At 35.4% G+C, this 16,948-nt stretch overlaps 1 protein-coding gene across 4 annotated transcripts in view; it reads left to right on the forward strand.

Moving 5' to 3' along the window:
* The first annotated feature begins 10,206 nt into the window (after positions 1-10,206).
* LOC118276825 (neural cell adhesion molecule 1) overlaps positions 10,207-16,948 on the forward strand; it is a 181,233-nt gene continuing 174,491 nt past the window's right edge. For 3 of the 4 annotated variants that reach the window (XM_035595394.2, XM_050699953.1, XM_050699955.1), the window contains exon 1: positions 10,213-10,353. The gene's annotated coding sequence lies outside the window, so the exon portion shown is untranslated. Of the gene's footprint in view, positions 10,354-16,948 lie in introns of all 4 variants that reach the window. The other variant, XM_035595393.2, reaches the window with a different exon arrangement.

Consider the following 16,948-nt stretch of genomic DNA (forward strand, 5'->3'; position numbering starts at 1 on the left):
CGTTAAAACAAAAAAATAAATAAAAAAAATTATAGTGACAGTAATACATTTGAGAGCGTCTTAAAATTGAGTAGCGTTTGAGTATTCGGGCATCAACGTTACATGCCTTGAGGAGTTAAGATGGTGGATTAAGGGTTTAGGATAATAAGGTTTGGTTTACGTCATTGCTTCAAGGTGAAATTGGCTAGGATTAGGTGTTAGGTGGGGTGATGTAATGTAGAATTGAGTACTTAAGTCGATGCCTATCAGCTTGGAAATCACCTCAATTGGCCGGCAAACGCACCTGTTACTCCTCTGGTGTTGTGGGTGTCCATGGGCGGCGCTAATCGCTTACCATCAGATGATCCGTCTGCTCGTTTGCCCCCTATTTCATAAAAAAAGACTGTAGGGAAAGGTATCTTCTCATATAGGGAAGGCATAAAATCTTTCATTACCAGGACTACGCTTTCTCAAGATTTTTTTGTAGGAGGAAATTATTAATGCCTTGAGTAAGGCGAGAGGGAGCAGCAGACTGTTACGCACTAAAATCTCACCCCATTCTTACTCTTGCTTCGAGCAGGACGCCCTGGTAACCCGCAATAGGTCATTTGGTAACTCTTCAACGAGTTAACTCGACTATTTTCAAGCCATACCAGGAGCCTATAGTCAGAAAAATGAAGAAGAATTGATGAGTCATGTATGTAGAAGTGGATGACTTATTATTCATTTTCAAAATATAGTAATTAACAGTTCATACTTTAGATTTGAGCCCTATTATGTTGCTTAACCTATTAAAAGGGACTGGTTAACTTTAATCACAAATTAGGTTAATGGTATACCTCATTACCCTACAATGTGTGGGTGTAAGTACACTAATTTTTTAACACGTTACTCAGGTACTGGCAGCTTAAGAAGGTATACTAAATAGTTAAACATCTGCAATGGATATACAACCTTATCACTTTACTACACAGTCCAAATCCTGTTTGAGAAAATTTGTAATTCGAATTTCGTATAACTTCATATGCTGTCAGTTTTACACCGTTTGATTACATTTTCAACTTTATGTCTTCTGGTTATAAAAGCGAGAATCGATTGTCCTGTTTAGTATATTTTGACGAGCTGTGTGTCCTTTTATAAAGCCCTATCAGACGTGTGCTATTATAATGTAAGGTCGTGGTGTCAATGTTAATTTAAGAACAGTTGCGTCATAGGAGCGTTCCTGATAAAGGAATGGCGAATGTGATAACAGGACTTTAGGTTAATAAATAAGGTATTGTTCGAGAGCAGACGGACTGTCTAAAGAAAGTCAGCTATCACACACACAACGTCACGCCTTTTATCCCCGAAGGGGTAGGCAGAGGTGCACATGCACATTACGGTACGTAATGCCGCTATACAATGTACACCCACTTTTCACCATTTTGTGTTATAAGTCCCATGTAATAGGGGTGAGCCTATTGCCATATCCTGGACACAATTCCAGACTTCGTGTTGACACTGAGAAATTTTCGAAAATCCAAAAAAACCCAGTAATACTTTGCCCGACCCGGGAATCGAACCCGAGACCCCTTGTTCGGCAGTCGCACTTGCGACCACTCGACCAACGAGGCAGTAGCTATCAGTTAAAGTAAAATAAGTCACAACCGCTGCTCTTCACGTGGGTGTGTTGGACTTGCGAGTGAGAAAACTACTCACCGAAGTTTCTTTCTTAAATAGATCCTGGGTTAGGTTAGATTAGATCCGGAGCTACGGATCAACGAAACAGGTTACCGGGGCTCCGGATCGAAAAGTAGGAGTATGGACGGCATGGTTTTTAGTCAGTAAGAGCCTGACACTTCTTGTTGCCTCACCCAAGGCGGGAAAAGCCGTTGGATGACTTTCCCCCGTAAAAAAATGTGTGACTTCTGTCATCTCTTACCATCAGGTGAGATAGCGATCAAACGTTGACCCATTAAATATAAAAATAAATCGGAGTCCGTGTTTCCTGATAACCTGGGTATCTTCAAAGCCTAAGAGAATAGGCTGCTTATAGGCAGACGTGCTCCACCGTAGGCCGCATCATCACTTACCATCAGGCAAAATAGCAGCTAAACGTCGACCCATCAAAAGTTAAAAGGAATAAAAATGTCACTTGTAATATGTAGCCAAAACCTTTTTAACTGCGATCTTCTTAGATATCATTAAGGATAGTCCAGCAGGAAACATTTTGGCTAGGTACATGATATTATTTCTAAAATATTCGTCGTCTGGAAATCCCAGTGATAATCTGTTTGATCAACGAATTGAATTCAGTTAGATGATTCAGAATTCAAAGAAATTACAAATGTGCAGATTGTAGATTAGATACCTAACAGTAGGATAGATGTAAATTTTTTGTTCTAATGTCCGTCTTGTAGATTATTTTAAAACATTAGACACGTATTTTTTTAATTACTTACTTCCGTAAGTACATATACTTTCAAAGATTATATTGAATTGAAATATCGCGTGACATCACTTCCATGTAAAGTTTGCAGGTACGTAGAAATGACGTATATTTTAATATTTTACGAAAGTTTAGTTCCTAAACTTTGATTCGTTTTATCTATGTACATAGTTATTGTTATCTTATATGAAAAAAAATCTAATATTTTTCATTACCTGATGGACTTAATAGATTTTTAATTTTCATACCCCGTCATCATTCTTATTCTAAATTTGAATAGCTATTAGCCGTTACATTTTAAATTACCCCATCCATTCTTTTCCGCGTCAATGTTGCCAGCACATGACACCAGTACGACGTAATGTTGCCAGTTAATTACTCTAAGGTCACAGATAACATTACAAATTAAAGGGATAATAAATTGGTTTCGTTTTCAACGGTTCATTTAGTAAAGGATAGACGCCGAGTCGCCGGTCGTAATTAACTTCAGTAATACTGATATGGCTCGTTGATCTAGTTGTGTGAGGACTAAGTTTTTTTAGTATTAGAACTCGAAACGGTATATTTCATCATCCATGATCATGGCGCTTGCAACAGTGCCGAAATATCGGAAACTCATAGAAAATTATAGAAAAACATGGAAAATGTCCCGTTTCGAGTTCTAATACATACTAATGTTAGTGACATGTCAGTTTAAAAACTAAGGTTTTTTATGGTACCTATAAGCCGGTAAATGAGCAGACGGTTCACTTGATGGTAAGCAATCACCGCCGCCTATGGATGGGTGTCCATGCCCCCTTTCCATTCTTCCCAATCTCCGATTCCCCAACAACTCTTAAATTCCTAACCCCCAAAAGGCCTGCAACGCATTTGTAACGTCTCTAGTGTTTCAACTGTTCATGGGCGGCAGCGATTGCTTGCATCATCAGGTGATGAGTCTGCTCGTTTACCGGCTTATTCCATATAAAAGCCCAGAGACACTTTGCCCGGCCCGGGAATTTAACCCGAGATCCCTTATCCGGTCGCACTTGCTTGTCTTTGCGACCAAACGACCAACGAAGCAGCATCTTCGATCAACAATACCAACAGCAGCATTGATATTATTCTTCATAATAATATACTTTAGGTACTAGGTATTCTACGTTTTCTAAGCTAAACTTAGGTAAACCACATCTTACTCAAGCAAACCACGATGATTTCATTGAACATATAAAATTATGAATGACGCCGCACAAATACAACAATTACTGCATTTTACAATAACAACTGTTGCATTAACGGCTAGATAACAAGGAGATGATTCTAAGAATTATTCTTATTCATTGTTTGCAATAATATTGGACGAGATAATGATGCTTCAATGACATAATTGTCTTCGTATCTCCTAACTTATATTATCTGTTTATGAACGGCTGAATGATAAACAACTTGGTCTATGATTCGAATAAAAAAAGTGAGCTGTCAAATGTTTCCCGCGCATTTCTTTTCTGATGTTGCGTAGCGTTGAGGAAAATGTTAATTGAAATGAAAATTCTGTAGGTTAATAGCTCATAATATTCAAATGAATTATTTTTACCGATAAAGCAATAGTTATAGCAATAGTCTTTACCCTGTTTTAACATAATAAGACAGAATTTAATAACGGTGATGAGCGATCAGCATTATCTATACCTACTAATATTATAAAGATGATGCTGAAAAAAAAAAAAAAAAAAAAAACCGCTGAGTGAAGACGCGTTTTTGAGTGCTCCGTAAATTTTATTCGCGAAAAATAGTTAAAACAAGTTTAAATAGACAAGTTGCCAGCCTTTTAAAAATGAGTATCTACATTATTTTCCTGGAGGTTTCAAATTCAAATTACTTCTTTATTACTTTCCTTAATATGATATAGTTTTTATAATAAGGAGGTCGTTCGTAGCGATTTTTTATTTTATTTACGCTGATGATTTTTTATTTTATTTCATTTACGTTGCAACCTACTTAATGCCAATTTTGAACCTTAAACTTTTATGACAACGGTGTGTGGAGTAAACTAGCCAAACAAGGCTATTACGCTAATGCTTTTATTATTGCTAAAATAGAACGTGATTTAGAACATGAAACATAAATAAAAAGCTATGATGCAACTTTCTTATGTCATACATTTATTATTGTGCTTGTGGTTTAGGTACACCTAATGTTAGTTTTGCGCTTCGATCAACAAGTTGGTATTGTTGATCGAAGGTTTTGCGTCTAAAATTCCCGACCACAAAATGTAACTGAAGAGTACTAAATATTATTAAAATGAAGTGAAGGACAAATTTAAATTAACACATGCATGACTAAGATAGTTTATTTAGCTGTTATAAGTACCTACTTATAATATTGTATGTCATTTAGTTCATCATGAATATAAGGCAACACTTAAGGTAAGCGTCCACAGGCCCGCATCGTACGCATCGCACGCAACGGATTTTAGTTTGTCTTGTATAGAAACTCATACAACTGCGTTCACTGATCCGCACCATCAGCAATGTTTACGGGCGATGCGTGCTGATGACATCATACGGAATTCGTACGATGCGGGCTGTACCTTACCATACCTTAACACGAAGATATTCCAAATTGGAAATTTTAAAGAATTCACACTTGTTTTTGAAGGGGGAACATCTTCCAATGGCTTCTCCCGTTTTGGGCGAGGTGAGAGGGAGTGTCAGACTGTTACTGACTAAAAACCACCCCGTTCCTGGTCCTGCTTCGATATGGAACCGCGGTAATCCACAAGGAGAAAATAAAATGGTTTTAAGAATGTTTCTTTTCATAAGCCGGTAATCTATCTGACGGAGCACCTGATTGCAACCAGAACTCAAGTACGTTACAAGTGCGTTGCCGACCTTGTGGGTGTTAGGAATTTAAGGGTTGTTGGGGAATCGGGGATTGGCAAGATTGGGAAGGGGGGGGGGTAATTGGGCCTCCGGTAACCTCACTTACACAACGAAACACAAGGCAAGCGTTATTTCACGTCAGTTTTTTTGAGGCCGTGGTATCACTCCCATTCATGCCGAAGCATGGCTCTCCTACACTTAAACTTCCAACACTTGATCTCTATTCTAAACTACCTACAGTACTATATAGGTCACTAGTACCTACACCTATTCCTAAGTACGAATGACTCAACCTTGCACTCCTTAATTTGTAACAAAGGATCTAGTTATGTCACCCACCGCTCACAATCTCAACATGGTCGCCTCAAGCCCTGTGGTTAGGTACACGTGATGAGAGAACTAATGCATCTGACTCAGCTTTTCTGGTTTAGAATTTAGATGCATTTTCTTCGTTCGTTTGTTTGTCTGTCTGTTTGTGTGTTTGATTGGAGTTTCTGGAGAAGTGTGGGTGAAAATTTATGAGTAGATAATTCGATTGCAAATAAGATTGTGATTTGTTTGCCTCTTGTCTAAATTATGTATAGGTGATCTTTTTTTTTCAGGGGCGAAAATCATCCAATGTCTTCTCCTGCCTTGGGCGAGGCTAGAGGGAGTGTCAGACTCTTACTGACTAAAAACCACCCCGTTTCTATTTCTTTTCTTCTCCCCATTTCTTCGCCCAAGCTGTGAGAAGTAATTGGATTTTACCCCTGAAAAAAAAGTGGGCATTTATGCCTGCATGGTCAAAACGCAAAGGGATATCATTCTCCAGCTTTGATGCCAAGCCGTTGCAATGCCAAGATTATGATACGAAAATTAATTAAAATCAATGAAATAACTAAATCATAACAGTAAACAAACAGATACTAAGTCACACCAGGCGTACATTCTAGTATTTAGTACCTATTGATGAACTAATAAAAGACAATATAATAGTATTATGTCATTCATTCCTGTTTATTGCTTTTATATGTTATTATTATGTGTCATCATACTATATAGTAGGAGGACAATATTATGTTGTGAGTAAAGTACCTATAGTTTTAATATTTTCGGAGATTGAACAAATCATTACGTGTTTGTTAAAATTAATCCGCATATAACCAGTATAATGTGGCTAAGGTATTCTTAATGAGTATTAGACCATAGCTGACTATGGGCATATTACTGTTTTAAAATTGTAGATCACACTGTACAGTGTACACTGTGGATAAATTAAAGTGATTTGACCACCCCAGATGAGGCTCAGTAGGGCTGATGCTCGACCCGGAGTGGTTTTTTGTCAGTAATAATCTGACACTCCCTCTCACCTCACCCAAGGCCGAAACACGGGTAAAGCCGCTGGCCGGCAGTGCCGGCAGTTACTATTAATAAACAAATCCGTTTAAATACCAACATGAAAATTGTTGTAACAAACAAACCAAAAAGCATTTTAATCTTTAAAATTATGAAAATTTAATTGTATGAAAAAGTTTAAAATCTAAAGGTAGGCCTTTAGATTACAATCAGTACCATCAACAGTTTAGTCAAATTATTATGCAAAGCAGGTGTACAGTGTAAGGAAATAGCTACACAGTGGTGACACCTGTCGCCATTGTCAGGAGACTGGCTGTGGATTACCAGGAAAGTCAGAGTTACCACCTGGTCATAGTGGTATGTAGGATGTGTAGACGGAGTTAGGTTATAGGCACGCATAGTATTACAGAATGAGATCAGATACTAGACTGTTGTTTTTAAGACTAAAGAACTTCGTTTTACATGATTTTTTAAGCGTTGCGTTTTACCCTTATAAGCATTACTTATACGATTTTCTCCTGTGTTCATAAGTACATAAGAACCCAAGCCAACCCGAATCGCCCCGGCCGACGTGAGAGACACTCCGGATGTCGGGGATCGCGCGATTCCGGCCACCGTGTAAGTGCGAGTCCGCGGACGGCGAGCAAAGGTGGCTAGCCGCCTGACCAGAATCAGACCCGTGCATGTGGCGCTCAAAGAGCCATCAGACCACCACAGATGGGGCCCAGTAGGGCTGATGCCTGATCCGGAGCTGCGGATTACCTAGCGGGATCCGGCTCGAAGGGCAGAAGTAGGAACGGGGTGGTTTTTAGTCAGTTAAGTGTTTGACATTGCTACTCGTCTCGCTTAAGAAAAGAGAAGGATTTTCGCCACTTAAAAAAGTGTATAACACTCAAGCCATACCCGAATCGAACGAGCCACACGTAGCCCAGCAGCCAAATTGTGTAGTACATATTTTGATTAATCCAGGGATCAAACACAAGACCTTATAGTCACAACCATCCTTTGTAGAGGCCAATAGTCTAGCATTGGCCTCTCACAGGCTATTTGAGTATGGTCTATCAGCACTTCAAACTAAAATAATCTTTATGTAAACGTGATAAAGCCTTACTTTAGCACGTGACATTCAGCATAGTGTGTAGTAGCTTATCATGCCTGCTTATCTAGTCAATTGTTTGACGTTTGAGAAGGCAGTTGTAGGTGTGTACTAAGGAGTTCTTAGAACAATATCTGAGGTATTTTTTTTATGGTATAAGTCGGTAAACGAGCAGACGGATCACCGGATGGTAAGTAATCACCGCCGCCCATAGATATCTGAAAAACTGAAGGCGTTACTAGTGCGTTGCTTGCATTTTGGGAGTTTGGAAGTTAAGGGTTGTTGGGAAATCGGGTATTGGGAAGATTGGAAAGGGAGGTAATTGGGGCTCCAGTAACCTCACTCATAGAACGAAACACAACGCAAGCGTTCTTGCACGTCAGATTTCTGTGAGGCCGCGGTATCACTCCGGTCGAGCCGAAACATACCTCTCTAAACTTAAACTATGTAAGGATCGTTTCTTGATGGGTCTATGTAGTCACTGCCTAGGCCGAGGATTTCCCGTAGCTGATTCGGCTTGATCAGTCCAGCGCATAGGTGATCTGCCTCGTGATCTGGGGGCCTACTCTAATTCAACGAAAAACGACATTTCGTCCAAAACTTCGCAGATTGCATACTATAATTCCATTTATTGCTCCTTGGATCTCTCTACTTTCCCCTACACTTATTTTACAGGACTATCTAATTCTTTCACAGGGCAGTTAAATTCTTCAAAGTTAACGATGTTTTTCTCAAATCAAATGAAATATTTTTTATTGTGGGACCGTACGTTGCTGTACATAATACAGATAGTGTTAAGAATATTTTAGTACCAGCTATGTCCTAACCTTATAGCCAAGCCTTATAGTACAAGAATCTCACTGAACAATTACTTTGTTGAGGTAAAAATTTAACAAAAATATATTTTCCAACAATACAAATGTTTATCCAAACAATATTATGTATGCAATGCATGTCATAACTCTTTACGGACAGACTGACAGACAGACAGACAGACAAAATCTGTACATAATTGCTGAACATATGAAAATAAAACGAAAAGGACACAAAATTCATTTATTTCGGTATTTCAAAATCTGTTGTGCATCACTGGTTGTTTACTTACAATGTAAAATCAACCCTAATTCTAACGCGTTAGGAGTCAATTTCAATTGTATTTTGGTAGCAAAGCTCAAAGCAAAGCTCGTTGTGCGTGCGTGTGCGTAAAGTTACAACTTTTGCGTTAGTGTGGGTGTGTACGTGTATATCGGATACTGTTACTGTGTAGTGAGAGGCGTTCGATTTATCGATGTGGTTATTTTTTTAGGGAAAGACTTTTGTAGGATTAATTTTTATATTTAGTTTAAAGTTAATTGTATATTTTATAGCTATCACTAGGTTTCTTATTTATTTAGTTAATTTAGAAGTAAGATGTTTTAGTTTTATTCAGATATTGTTGCAGTGTTTAGCACTTTGTATTAATTTGATAGAAGATCTTAATAATTCTTTCTCTGATTTTTTAATGTTGGTAAAAATAGTGTTGAGAATAAAATGTTAAATTAAGTTTTTCCTGTGCATTATTTTATTTTAGAATAATTAAGTATAATACACTTACATTTGTAAGTGTATTATACTTAAATCTAAAACAATATTAATAATGAGATAATGAGAAAAGTATCCCACGAAATAAAATTTACTATAAAATTGATAGAGTAAAAATGTTTCTGTCAACAAGTAAAAAAATAATAACTACATTTCATTGTAGTGGAAATAACAATTAGAACAGCTTAATATTTTTGACTAGCTGCTCTACTTGACTCCTATTGATTAAAGCGTGATGTTTTATAGCCTATAACATTTCTCCATAAATTGACTATGTAGCACAAAAATAATACATAATTCAATTCGGACCAGTAATTCCGGAGATTAGCAGTTCAAACAAACAAACTCTTCAGCTCTATGTATTAGTGTAGATGTAGATTTAGTAACTCGTGACCATCCTCCATTTTTATTCCATTAGGTAATAGTTAGCTTTACGTGACTGCAAACCTAACTAACGATGAAAACATCACGACCTTTCCAGTAATATTGTGACTAGTTAAATTACTATTATAAAGTAAAATACATATTTTATGACCAAGTAAATGGTTACAGTCGTTCTATTATTATACAGGTATCAAACGTGTTTTTTATTTTTACAACAGCTAGAATATAAAATTATCATAATATTATTAATTTTAAACATGACATTTCCTTATTTACCTAGTAACTAATAGAATTGGTTATACCTAATAATGTACCTAATAATAGATAATATAATAGAATGGAATTAGAAAAAAAAACATTGTACTCTGATTATCATTACAATGTAAAATGTGTTTTATGTCTGTGTGCAATAAAGTTGAAAATAAATAATAAAAATAAAATAGAATTATAAAACCAATCAGTTTCACAGGACATTTGGTAGAATAATTAAAAAAACAACCAAAAAATCTATCGACATCAGCCCATCACTACACGCACACATAGACACCTTTCGCAGAGGATTCAACGCGCGTACACTGCGCTCGTTCGGAAAGCAGCGCGTTGGAAAAATAAAAGTTTGAAAGCCGGAGCCGGCTCAGTTCAGCCCGAGAGCGCGGCAGTCAAGTCGCGTTGAACGATAACACACGGTACGTCGGCACTCAACGAATTTACTTCAAAAACTATTTTAAAACTTATCAAACATAAATAGAAAATATCAAATACGTTCCTCATATTTTTTCTGTGTTACTAAATTTTTTTTTCATTCATTACCTGTGAAAAAGTGTTGGCATAAAATAATCGGCGTTTATTCAAATTTCGAAGTGACGTGACAGTGAAAGAAAAAAAAGAAATAAGTTTGTGGATTCTTTTTGCGGTGCATTTTGTTTCGTCGCGGTTTTATTTTCGTAATATATTTATGTTTTAAGCGGTTTTGTGTCTCAGTTGTTTATTATAGAAAGCGAAAATAACTGTGGAGCGGTAAGGGATTATTTTAGACTTAGCTGTTGGCTGCGAACCTAATATTTTACTCAATGTTCTATATCTAGGTACTTTCTCTTGAAGATAAATATATTCTGTTTTCCATTGAGAATGGCCTTCATAAAAATTTGTTTTGTCAGTTGGAACGCCGAAAATTTTAAAATGTTTTGCACTATTTTTTCGTTTCGCAAGAAATGAAATGTTACAGATAAAAAAAACATAGATATTCAAATGAATTTAACTCGAAAAATCGATAAGTAATCGGCGATAGAGCAAAAATTAATCGGTAGATAATTTTAATTTTATCTATCGATATCTCGCATCGATTTTTTTTTGTATTCATCATAATTTATTATCACTATGGGCCTTGAAAACAAATTGTTGTTTATTTTTTTGACAAATAATGTTTATAATGGGCAATTTTTGCGGCCTTAAATGTCAAGTATAGCAACAAATAATAATCATTTTTTAGGCGATGTTTTAACTAACTTTTGAATAGTAGTGCAAGAGTTTATTGTTCCGTTGAATACCTAGCTGGCTTCGTAAATAATTTTACTGTTCATATTTTATGACTGTATACATAATTATTACGAAAACTGCTGGTACTGAAGCCAGTCGCTTGAAGTATATGTACATTAAGCAACAGCGTTTAGACGAAGACAAACGAAGGTCTTTTTGTCAGTAAATAACTTCATTTTATTGCTACTTTACGTTTTTGTATGTTTTTTTTAAACCAACAAGTATTACAATGTCTAACTGCCGCACTTGGATACATATTTTAATGATTACTTAAACTATTCCTTTTTAGTAGCGATTTTGTATCGAAAACAATTGCTAAGGACTAGGTTAAGAAATCATTAAATGACTCTGTATATATGATGTGATGTGATGAAATGTAATGTTAGAAAAATGTGTTTACGTCTATGTGAGCATCGTGTCAGCGCATCGAAACTTCTATTCGATATTCAAATTCAAATAGAACGCGTATTTTTTTAATAGGTCATGTTTATGGAATCTCTCTGTAAAGCCGTTTCGATATCGTATCCGGACATCGTAAAAAATGGACGTTGCTCTATGAATTCTACTTTCTTACGCAATTTAATGTAGTATAGTTTGTAGGTATTATTCCGATAGTGGTTCGTTATCAGATAAAGGCTAGATTGGTCAACTATTTAAGACCGCTGCTGTTTAACAAGCTACTTCAAATGTTTGCGTAATGTTTGCTATAGCTTGGCATTTTGCTTGGAAAGATACAACTAACCACTTTCCTTTTAGTACGTTTTATTCATCATCTTCAGCTTGAAGACATCCACGGCTTAAGAAGTGTCCTTTTCTGAGTTATTTTAATAATGATTTTAGTAAACAAAATATCAGTTTTTAGTATAAAAATCGGTTTACATACATATTCGGAATCACCGAATTATTCTACATAGAATTATGTACATGATTCAAAATCGCAAAAAAATCTCTTGTGATATTAGCCTCTTAACACATTTGAAAATTGGCATTTAATACTTTATTCACCATGTTTGTCCCGCCTTTTACTTTAACCCAATTGGGTAGTTTCCTTGGTCAAAAATAAATTATTTTGACATTTCAATATAAAAAAGTATCCCAAAATAATCCTACTTTCATTCATTAATTTGACAATATACTTATTTATTTAATTTTTCTAGCTAATTTTAGAGAAGTAAGTATGCTATTTGACGCAAAAATTTATGCCGTCATAAGTTTCAAATTCTTACACGTCACGTAAATGGAGTAGACATTAGACATATGTTTCCTTCTCGACTATAGATAGAAATGTCAAAGAAAACTATTAATTTACGCATATTACAATTGTGGCGACACGACAACTAAACGTATCTACGTTTCGCGCCGACCAATGTCATTGACCTGCCCAGCTGTCAAATCAGCCCACTTGACAGTTTTAGCGTAGCGTTTATATTTTTGTTATATTCTAAGCGAATATTTTTAGAAATAAATCTGTATTCTACTCCCCATTAATGTGACATAAATCTACTATTTTTTTTCTTTCATCTCTTTTCAAGATATGTTTTTTTGCTCAATAAAATGTTGTGGTTTTAATCCTATGGATTTATTCTTGTCGTGTTTATTGAATTCTTAAAATATTCCCTTTATTTAATTATTTTCCGCTGTTTGCTGTTTTGCTATTAATGCCAAGATGGCGGCTTAGTCTTTGGAATTATAATGCTTTAGTATGTTTCCGGGTGCACTCAAATAATTTATGATTTATTAGTTGTCAATTGGCAAATAGTATGAATATTTTGTCGTTTAGGGACATGCCTAGATCTAGTGACGTGAAATCCTCGTAATATTGAAGGATAATTTTATCGATAGTTTTATTTTTGTTAGTGATTCTATGTTTTTTATGTTTGGTGCCTAAATCTGTCTTACTTATTTCGAATATATTATAAAAACCACGTTTCCTTGCAAGTAATTTTTATGTACATAATAAAAAATATAGAGCCACTTAAGTCTTAAGAGGAAATTGCTAGTTTTTCTCATAACGTCTGACTAATAGTAGGTAAGCCTAGCTACGGATAAAATTACGGTAGCTACCGCCAATACGTACTATTAAGTTGAAGGCCAAATGCCGAAGTAAGGAATTTGAACTATTCGATAGATAGTAATAAAATCTGTTGTTGCTGTAACTTTAATTTGTGATTCAAGAGTTAATTTAGTTACTTGATGTTGAAGCATGCAACTATGGTTTCATTTTATTGTCAATTTTTTGAATTATGTGTTCGTCGGATTATTTTTTTTTCTCGACGTATATATTTTTGCTCTGTATAAAACGTGCCAAAATTTTGTCTTTTATAGTAGTTAAATCATAAGATAGACATTTGAGACTTATCGCAAGTTTAGTGAATAGAGAGTAAAGTTCCCTAAAAAAAATAGGATCCTCCGATCAGGCGAGGTGATCATACCTGTCGGGCTTTCTGCCCAACTGTTGTTCGTTGGAATTTTCTATCCATGTTTATTCGCATGTAAACTTAATATATGCGACTTCTGTCATGTGGCGTCACAGCAAGGATAGTTCTAGACATTGCTAATAAAAAAAATATAAACAGGAAAAAGAAATATCTTAAATATAGCTTGACCTAAATGACTTCTTCGCACCAATATAAACACTATTTTTTAGGTTTTATCTTAGTCTCAAGGAGGCTTCCGTATTTTGCATAACACGTTTCGATTATTTGCATCATAGTATAAAAAATATGATAATAATACACTACTTACTGCTACGGGCGAAATATTACTGGGCTTTTTTCGGTTTATCGAAAATTTCTCAGTGGTAGCACGGAGTCTGGAAATGTGCCCGGTATATGGCAATAGGCTCACCTCCTATTACATGGGACTTATAACATTGATTGTGAAAAGTGGGTGTACATTGGTATTATGTGCCATAATGTGCACCTTTGCCTACCCCTTCGGGGATTAAAGGCGTGACGTTATAATAAAAAAATAATACACTAATAGGTATAAAACAATATTTCGCAACATCTCCTTATGAAATATTTATCAAAACTAGAATAATATATCTTTAATCTTAATGTTTTAATTATCGAATACCGAACGAGAGTAAAAATAACGGAACCGGTTTCGAAGTATAGGTTAGTAGTGTAACTAGCATATCGATTATTATCTGTGCCCGTTATCACAGATAGCACAATCGCCACAGATAATATATACTTTGAGGTCGTCAGCATAGAGTTTGTATACCTTTCGTGTTTTAATAGTACAAATATTTAGTTTTCATGTTAGCATTTGGCAGATGTTCTTAGTACGGTGCAAAAAGACGTTAAGGCAGTTGATTTCCGTACTATTTTGTCAAATATTCGAAAAACATTCCCGAACAACAACCCTTAAATTCTAACCCCCAAAAGGCCGGCAACGCACTTGTAACGCCTCTGGTGTTTCAAGTGTCCATGGTCGGGAGCGATTGCTTACCATCAGGTGATACGTCTGCTCGTTTATAAAAAAAAAACATTCAAGAATTTCGTAGACACACCTTTTTTTAATGCTATATAAATGACATATTTATGACTAAATTAATAAATTAAACATGCTAGGTATTTTAATTAATATTGAAGATAAGTGCTAATATTTTTATACAAAGATTTATGCTTGGGTGGTCTATGTATACATATAGTTGATAAATTAAGCGTCAGCTGTAATACTATATGCTTAGTTTATGTAATGATAGATAACGTCATGATTATTGACTGTGACTTTTGGGTCAACTATGAGTTAATGGAATTCAATTAACTATAAAATTTGACAGTTTTTGATTGGTGTATGAGATTTACTTTAAGCCATGAGAAATCTCAGTTCACAAAGCCTGCCATACATTACCAACTATTGCCATTTCAAGGAAACAAATTATTATCATAGTGAACAATATTAAATCTACTGAAACAATAAAGCCCAATCAGTATCTCAGGGAAGAATCAGTATCTCAAAAGTATGTCTCTAAATCTAAATATTAGATTTCAAAATAATATTTTTGTCATGATATCGTATTAGGAATAGTAATAAACTCTCTATTACAAAGTCTAAAATTGCTAATAGTTATGTTATATCCTTCTACAGGTATTGTTTAAAACAGATGCTAGGTTTTAAAGCTAAAAATACATTTCTATCCAGCTCTGAAAGTTACTAACATCTTGTCTCAACATGTATGAAACACAGCTACACAGCCTAGCCAACAAATATAGATAAAATGGTCCTAACTACGACTGTAATATCTATTTCCAACCGCTGTTCAGGGGCCCTAGTCTGCTATTACAATTGTGTCAGAATGGTCGATCACTGATCAGTGCAAGAGGGACGGAGCTATGTAGGTTGTATAGCTCCGTCCCTCTTGCACTGATCAGTGATCGACCATTCTGACACAATTGTAATAGCAGACTAAGGCCCCAGGTCTATAACAATTGTACAACGGTTCCATGACCACTAAATCTAGATCCAGTACATAGATAGTACTTAGTCTGTCTAGACTCCCAGTTGTTCTCTAGATAAGTAAGTCTAGCTATTGTATTTTCGGAACCTACTTACCAAACCTATCATTTGGGAAAGATTAAGACATTGTTGAACAGTGATGAGTCATAGTTAAAGCAATTATACATCTCAGCCTTGCATTCATCTTTGCGAGATAAATTATCTTAAATGACATACAAAAAACAAGGAAAATATAGAACACGTATTTAATGTTAGCAGTCACGCATAATTAAGGCATAATTATTTATTATCGAGTCGCATAATTAAGGCATAATTATTTATTATCGAATCGTCAATGCCGCGACTTAAGTCAACAATGTTAAGGTTACATAATCTTTTTTATTTTTAAATGCAACGTAAAAAAAAACAACAATATTAAAAACCAGTTTAATCGATTACCGATTTTTTCTAAACGATTGTTACGAGTATCGATATCGATACTAATTCTAATACATCACTATTGAAAACAAAATGGCGACACATAAAAGTCAAGGGTACAGATAATACAAAGTAAATACCTACGTTGCAGTCGCGTTAAATTATGCAAATATATGGCATTTGTTTTACCATCTGGGGATCTGAAAGTAAATGTTTAAACTCATATTATTTTAATGTATTTGTCACGTTTTCTAGACTAATGAAGTAATGACTAACGGACTAGCGTCCTTGTCATTATTTTAAGCACTAGTGTTAGGTCATACGTATTATTTTGAGTGACATAATTGTGGTAACAAATAACTAGACATTTAGTTGTACTTTTAAAATGTCTGCTTGTATTTTGTTGAATATTTGCGCGCTTATTTACTATGCAACTGACAATATGGCTGGTGAAAAGCAGTTCGTTTGTTTATCTCGTTCTGTCTATTACATAATGAACATAATAGGTGCGATGTTATGTTTCTTCTGGGCTGTTTGACTAGTTACTAATCTACAAAGTCGAATTTCAAAATCGAATAAAATTATTAGGTAAGGGCCTAGTATGAGTTTGTTTTACGTTTCGGGATCGAAACGAGAGCGCGTTCGGTGCTCTAATTGGTTGGTTTATACGAGCCGGCCAATCAGAGTCCCGAGAGCACAGCCGAAAGCGCTCTCGTTTCGATTTCGTTAAACGTAAAACAAACTCATACTAAGCGAAGGTTCTTAATCGAAGACGTAATGTTTTTTTTTCTTCAACAGCTGATACATTCACCACACGTTTTGTTAACACACCCTAAGTCACACAAGTCTACTTAATATATC

Source organism: Spodoptera frugiperda, chromosome 17 (genome assembly GCF_023101765.2).
Source record: "Spodoptera frugiperda isolate SF20-4 chromosome 17, AGI-APGP_CSIRO_Sfru_2.0, whole genome shotgun sequence".
NCBI lineage: Eukaryota > Metazoa > Arthropoda > Insecta > Lepidoptera > Noctuidae > Spodoptera > Spodoptera frugiperda.